Source organism: Sminthopsis crassicaudata, chromosome 3 (genome assembly GCF_048593235.1).
Source record: "Sminthopsis crassicaudata isolate SCR6 chromosome 3, ASM4859323v1, whole genome shotgun sequence".
In the NCBI taxonomy this organism is placed as follows: Eukaryota; Metazoa; Chordata; class Mammalia; order Dasyuromorphia; family Dasyuridae; genus Sminthopsis; species Sminthopsis crassicaudata.
Genome location: NC_133619.1, coordinates 610,171,133 through 610,177,865, shown reverse-complemented (window position 1 = coordinate 610,177,865; position 6,733 = coordinate 610,171,133). Strand labels below are relative to the sequence as shown.

Below are 6,733 nucleotides of genomic sequence, written 5' to 3'. Positions count from 1 at the left end.
GAGAGAGAGAGAGAGAGAGAGAGAGAGAGAGAGAGAGAGAGAGAGAGAGAGCGCTTTGCTGTGATGGAAAGAGAATTAAATCAGGAACAAGAAGCCGTAGTTTTGACCTTTTAGGGGTCTTCTCCATTACAAACAGGATGTTTTATTCTGGCTGCATATCAATTCAACTTTGTTCCCTTCCTATCATTTAATAGTGAACCTTCAACTTTTGTTTGGGAATTCTATTTCTCATTAATCAAGAAATACTTATCAAACTTCAACTGTGTGCCTGGAAGGCACTAGATTAGTACTGAGGCCAGTACAGAGCAGTTTACTGAAGTGAAAGGAATAGGACTCAGAACTTGCAATCAAACCGCACCTCTAATCAGCTTTCAAAGCAATCCCAATAGAATTTGGATAGAAAATCCCATCAGCATCCAGAAAAAGAACAAAGGAGACTGAATGTATATATCAACAAACCCTATGTTCATTTCTTTATTATGTTTTTTTAATCTCTCACTTGGTTTTCCCCTTTTGCTCGGATTTTTCTCTCCCAACATGATTCATAAAGCAATGTGTTAAAATAAAAATAAGAAAATGTACCAGCCTTGTAACAAATCACTCCACCTGGGTGTCTCCCTTTCTTCATCTGTAAAATGGGGAAATAAGAGCACCATCATTGTTGTAAGGGTAAAAGAAGATATTTGTGGTGCTTTTGATAAGGGAAGTTATAGAGTGCTCCCCAGCTCTCCCCACCCTCCTGCCCATAGGGTTGCTGAACACTTCCCTCCACCCTCAAACCCAGTGAGAAAGACCAAGATTCAAATCAAGCTTCAGACACGTAGAAGCTGTGTAACTTGGCCAAATCACTTAATATTGTGTCATCTGTAAAAAATGAGCTGGAGAAGGAAATGGCAAACCGCTCCAACAACATCAAATGGGGTCACAAAGAGTGGTCAACCATTGAACCTCAACAAAACTCCAACTCATACAAATGCAGTCATTTTCTTCCTCTCTAAATTTCATTTTCCACACTACCCTAATCCCTGTACTAGCTACTGACTTCATGATCTTGGAGGATTCCCGGATGTCTCTGGACAGTTTCTGGGTCTGTAAAGTGAGACTAAACGTGGCCATCTCTAAAGAACTTTCTACATGAGACATTCTATGCGCTTAAGGTCTCACTCAATCTCAACATTCCGTGATTTACACACTCTTACTCTAAGCAAACAGAGCCGTTGGGGACTCTCGCACCGTATTTGGAGTCTCCGAGCCCTGCGTTTGAATCTTGCCTCCATTACGGACAAGCCTTATGACAGTGGCCAAATCAGCTGACTTTCTCGGGCCTCAGTTTCTTTATCTGTAAAACTGCATGACTAGACTCAATGATCTCTAACCAGCTCTTAGGACTGCTTTCCCTTTCCCTCGGTACCACAGGGGAAGGAAGGAAGAGCCTTAATTCGGGGGGAGGATGTCCTGGTTTCCAAATCCCCTTACTTTCTTCTCTCCCATCTTCTCCAAAACTTGGTTTTCCCAAAATAGGGGATGGAATAAAGGGGAAGAGAAGAGGGGAGGAAGGCTGAGGGAAGGTGAGAGGAGGAAGAAAGCAGGATCTCTGAGAAGGAAGAATCCCAAGTGGGAGGGAAGGAAAGGTCGGAGGTTGTGAATGGGCAGAAAGGGGCGAGAGCCAGAAAACGCGAGGGAGGGCGAGATCACGTGGTTAGGGCTGTAAGGAATCCTCGAGAATTTCGAGGTGAACCGTTTTCCCCATCTCTTAGAGAGCTGAGTGCAGTCACGACTTGATGCAATCACCCTCCTTCGCACACCAGTGGTTTCTGAAGGGCTGGGGGAGAGGCCACGAGTGGGCCTGCGGGTTGCAAAGGAGGGGGAGGGGAAGGGGCTCAGGGCTCAGTCGGGAGAGCGGGTCCTGTGAGAGGATGGAGGGTGCGGTACACCGACATCTCGGCAGCCCTGGGCAGGACTCAGACGGGAGGCTGGCCTCGGCTCGCTGCCAGCGCTCCCCCGCCCGCCACCCCTGCTTCTGGGCGGCAGGGGGCACTCGGAGCCGCGTGGCTCGGACAGCTCCCGGGCTTCCCTCCTCCTTATCCTCCTCCTTGTCCTCCTCGTCCTCGTCCTCTTCCTCCCCCGCCCCCCCCTCCTCCTCCTCCCTCCAGTCTGGGGGCGGGTTGGGGGCGGAGGAGGGGGCGGAGGGGAAGGGTGGTGAGGGGCCCCGCGGCTTTCTCATCCCCTGGGATCGCTGCCTTTAAAAGCTTCGGAGGAGCGCGGACTGGGGTCATCCGCTCTTGCGTGCAGCCCGGCACCAAGGGGACTCTGAACTCCGAACCCAGGACTCCCGGCTTCCCCACTCCTCAACTTGCACGAGCTCAGCGTCCGAGAACAGGTAAGGCGAGGGCTCGGCGTCCGCGCAGTGGCCCCGCTCCCGAGCACCCGGGCCTCCTGGGAAGTTTGGGCACCTCTGCCCGGTGCCGGATGCGCCGTGTGTGCGTGAGGGAGTGTATGCGTGCGTGTCTGTGTCTCTGTGGGTGAGTGCGTGTGTGTGCAAATGTGCGCGCGTGCTAGAGAAGATCGATGAGCCACGCGACAGCGGGGACCGCGGGAAGGGGGGATGCGTGGGGGCAGAGGCGGCGGAGCCTCGGAGGGCTAGGATTGAGAGACCGCGGAGGGCAGAGCTGGGGAACCCCCAGTTTTACAATTAGGGAAATCGAGGGTCAGAAAGTAGGTAGCAAAGCCGGGATCCAAACCTGGATGCATCCACTCCAAACGCTGGGCTTTTCCCGCTATCATTCAGTCAGCCCTGGGGGGAGGGGAGTGAGCGATGCTTGGCAAAGCCAAGTAGTGCTCCCCAAGTGCCTTCCAGCTCCCCGGTGGGAGGAAGCTGCGGACAAAGTACAGTACAGTGCACTAGGTGCTCTGGGAGCTTTCTGGAGCCAGTGATGAGCTAGATTCGGGAGGCCGAGGCTATGTGGGTGGTAACCCAGCTGGAGGGAACTGGACCTTCCCCAAGGCTACCTTGGGAGGCAGGGCCAACTGGAACTCCCAACTTGAAGGCAGCTGCTTCTTTTCTCCCTCCTCCTTCCCCCACCTGAAGCTGAGGTTTTCCACCAGCCTCCTGGCTACCATTACCACAGGGACTGGGTCTCAGTTTCCCCTCTGTCCATGAGAGGGCTGAGACTGGGTCTCAGTTTCCCCCTCTGTCCATGAGAGGGCTGGGACTGGGTCTCAGTTTCCCCCTCTGTCCATGAGAGGGCTGGGACTGGGTCTCAGTTTCCCCCTCTGTCCATGAGAGGGCTGGGACTGGGTCTCAGTTTCCCCTCTGTCCATGAGAGGGCTGAGACTGGGTCTCATTTTCCTCTCTGTCCATGAGAGGGCTGGGACTGGGTCTCAGTTTCCCCCTCTGTCCATGAGAGGGCTGGGACTGGGTCTCAGTTTCCCCCTCTGTCCATGAGAGGGCTGGATGAGAGAACTGCTTAATGTCCTTCTCTGCCTTGACCTTCTGTGTCTCCAGTCTTTCACATTCATTATCCTAAGAAAAAGTTGCAGATACAAGTAGAACTGATACAGAGCACATCTTATTTGAGCATGGCAACATTGTATAACGTGAATTCTAAAGGCTACTCCCATTTTGCAGAAGAAACTAAAAATCAGATTGCTTTATTTAGTGAGCCAGGGTATTGAATTTAGAGAGCTCCAGAGTCTACAACCAAGTTATTTTGTATCTTGTTAGCTAACTACCTGAATTGACTTGAGGGTGGAGATACCAGTCAGTAAATATGGGGTAGAGGTGGATTAGAGATAGAACTCCACTGTCTGGAGCCACCAAACTCTTAGAACTAAGCCAGCCCTTAGTGTCATCAGGCCTGAGAGATGGGGCATCCTGGGTGTTTTCATTTGGGGGATGGGGAAAGCAGAAAGTCACTTTATCTCCTGAACTGAGCCACTTGTCTTGTTCTAAATCAAAGCTGAGAGAATGTAAACTCTTTGAGAGGAGGGAGTTTATTTTTTTAATCTTTTAAAATTTTTAATCTGTTTTCCCAATTTCCAGTTCCTAGCATACACTACGTGTTTAATAAATGCTTGTTGGCCACAGCTCCTTAGGAACTGAAGGGATCTCATCCTAAAAGACATTCCTAGAGACAATTAACCCTCCCCCCCCAACTGATTCTGTCTTCGTTCTGACCTTTTGATTGTCTTTCTGAGGATGAATGAAAAGGAAATTGCAGATAAAAAAGGGGTGTTCCCTTATGTCTGGAATCCCCTTTGTTTCTTCTTGATCCCCTCCTCCTTCCTGAAAATAATTGTCTTATCCCATCTATTCTTGCCAGGCCTGCCTTGCAGTCCTAAAGCTCTTCCTCCTCCCCTGCTTGGACATTTCCCTCCCTCTTTATCCTTTTCAAAGCCTCATCACTTCCTTTCTCTCCCACTCTCCACTTCCACCCCTCACCCCAATATGTATATGTATACCCTCAAAGACCCGGAATTGAATTGGGTAAACCGTCATTTTTGGGCTGGAGTTTTTTGGAGCCAGGGGCAAGCTAAGGAAACAGCTTCTGCCACTGAATTCTTTCAGCCAGTCCTGTGCCAAATGAGATGGCCTGAGCTAGCTGGCATGGAAAAACCAGGTCAGGAGCATGTCAGTGGGTGATATAGTAAAATTTCATTCATTTGCTTTGTATGCAGAACTGGTCAACTGCACGTAGCTCAGAATATTTTTATTGAGGTTCGGCGTTCTGGGGAAATGTCCTTTGACACAATTTAGCTCGAAGATTGGAAGCTCTCTTCTCCTTCCCTGATTTCTCTCACTCCCCAACAGCTTCTGAGGCTAATTGGGTATTCAGCACACAAGAAGTCAGGATACATCAGAGGATTCCAGTTGAGTGGAAAGCACTGGAGTTGGACCTTGATGAATTCCTAGCTCTATGACAAATCCCGAAATCTTGTGCTTTCTCATGAACAATCCGATATGGTTAGAATAGAATAAGAAGGCTTAGAGCTAAGGTTCTCCTATTTTACAAATGAGGTCATCTAGGTCTTGAGAGATTTAAGCTCACACAGGCCATTGGTGGCTCCCCCTCTGACTTTAAAGATAATGAATGCCCTTTTACCACCTGAAAGGGTATTCTAAGTCAATCCTTGGAAGTCTGAACAGTGTTAGAAATTCAGATTCCAAAGTTAAGATCCATCATGAATCATTCAATAATGGTTCCATGAGTTGACTGGGCGAATTTGTTTCCTCAATGTCCAAGCCCTGAAAATCAAAACTACTCCCAACACACATACACATTCTACAATTTGGCTTTTCCTTCAGCTCCTACAAGATTGCTTCTCTAGCTCCCTTTGGCTGGGTTTCAGCCTCATTTTTGGAAATAATTCAGTAGATCACCTTTGTATACGGCTTACTCTCTTGCTTCCTCCCCATTCCCAGAGATGCTAATAAGCAGCAAACTGTGTGGACAAGCAGAGCCCGGGACTCCAAAATAGGACCTCCTGACCACTCCAAACCCTGAATAATGGCAACTGGCTTTTGCTTCTCCTTAAAGGAATTTTCAGCAAGGCAAATAAGACTTGGTGAAAGATATGGCAGGTGGGGTTGGGGAGGGGGTCAACAGAGCATTAGTTGGGCATATAAAGGTCCTTCCCTTCTGTGAGGTAATAAAGCATAGTAGAAAGAGCACTAGAGTCAGTAGAGGGTGGTGTTCTAGGTTTGACCAATATTGACTGAATGGACAACTTGAAGAAAGGCCATTAAGTCTGAGTCCCCATCCCCCAATTTTACAGGTGAGGAAACTGAGGCACTTGAGTTAAGTGACTTGCCTAAGATTCCACAGCTAATGTCTAAGGCAGCATAAGGAATGCCCAGGTATTCTAAGATCTTTTTTACCACCCCATCTCCTAATTCTTTGTGAAACCTGAAGCCTGGGAAAGAAAGATTCTCAGTAAGGAAATTAAGAGGTTGCCACAGGAATGCTGAGCTGGCCTAACATTGCATGTTCACATCTGGAATTCCCTTTTTCTTCCCTCCCTTCATCTTTTATGCCATTCATTGCTCCTTAAGTCCAAGGTCTTGGGGGATGGTGGTTTGAGGCTCTGGGTTTGCTCTGGCTCCTAAATGGTGGCCATTAGCTGGCTGCTTAATTCCCATCATCCATCCCCTCATGACTTGATTCAGTGAACACATTTGCTCTTGAAATTCCATGTTGGAATTCTCAACCTCCATGTGATATGTAAGCCTTTGTTTGCATTTCTCCATGCTTTTACAAAGTTAGGGGAAAAACTTGGAGGGTTAGGATTGGGGGGAAGGGGTAGATGAGGAACAAGTCAAACCAGATGTGTTTTCATCTAACTGTAAGATGGTGGTTATAACAGCCCAGGAAAGCCAGCTTGCTTGCTGAATTCCAGTAACTTGAGTTCTGGCTTGACTCAAAATTGCAGTGTTCCTTTGGGTTGGCATGGATTTTAGTTCCTTCTCCTCATTATCATTATTATTTCACATTCATGTGGGACCTCTTGATCTGGGCATTTGAATTCCTGCTGGCCTCAAAGGCTTCCAAGAGAATCAAGCAACATGGGAAGGGTGGGATTTTCCAGGTCAAGAGACTGAGCAGGCAGAGAATTGATTTAGATCTTCCTTCTAAGATTTAGATCTTCCAGAAGTTATCTGGCTTGAATTTCTTCAGCATAATTTCTTGTCCCTGCCCTTTATTCTATGAAAGGAATATTTTTGAGCCCCACCCAG

At 48.2% G+C, this 6,733-nt stretch overlaps 1 protein-coding gene across 1 annotated transcript in view; it reads left to right on the top strand.

Annotated features, from left to right (window-relative positions):
• The first annotated feature begins 1,863 nt into the window (after nucleotides 1-1,863).
• Nucleotides 1,864-6,733, top strand: part of ALPL (alkaline phosphatase, biomineralization associated) — a 42,100-nt gene continuing 37,230 nt past the window's right edge. Inside the window, exon 1 of the mRNA XM_074305971.1 lies at nucleotides 1,864-2,380. The gene's annotated coding sequence lies outside the window, so the exon portion shown is untranslated. The remainder of the gene's footprint in view (nucleotides 2,381-6,733) is intronic.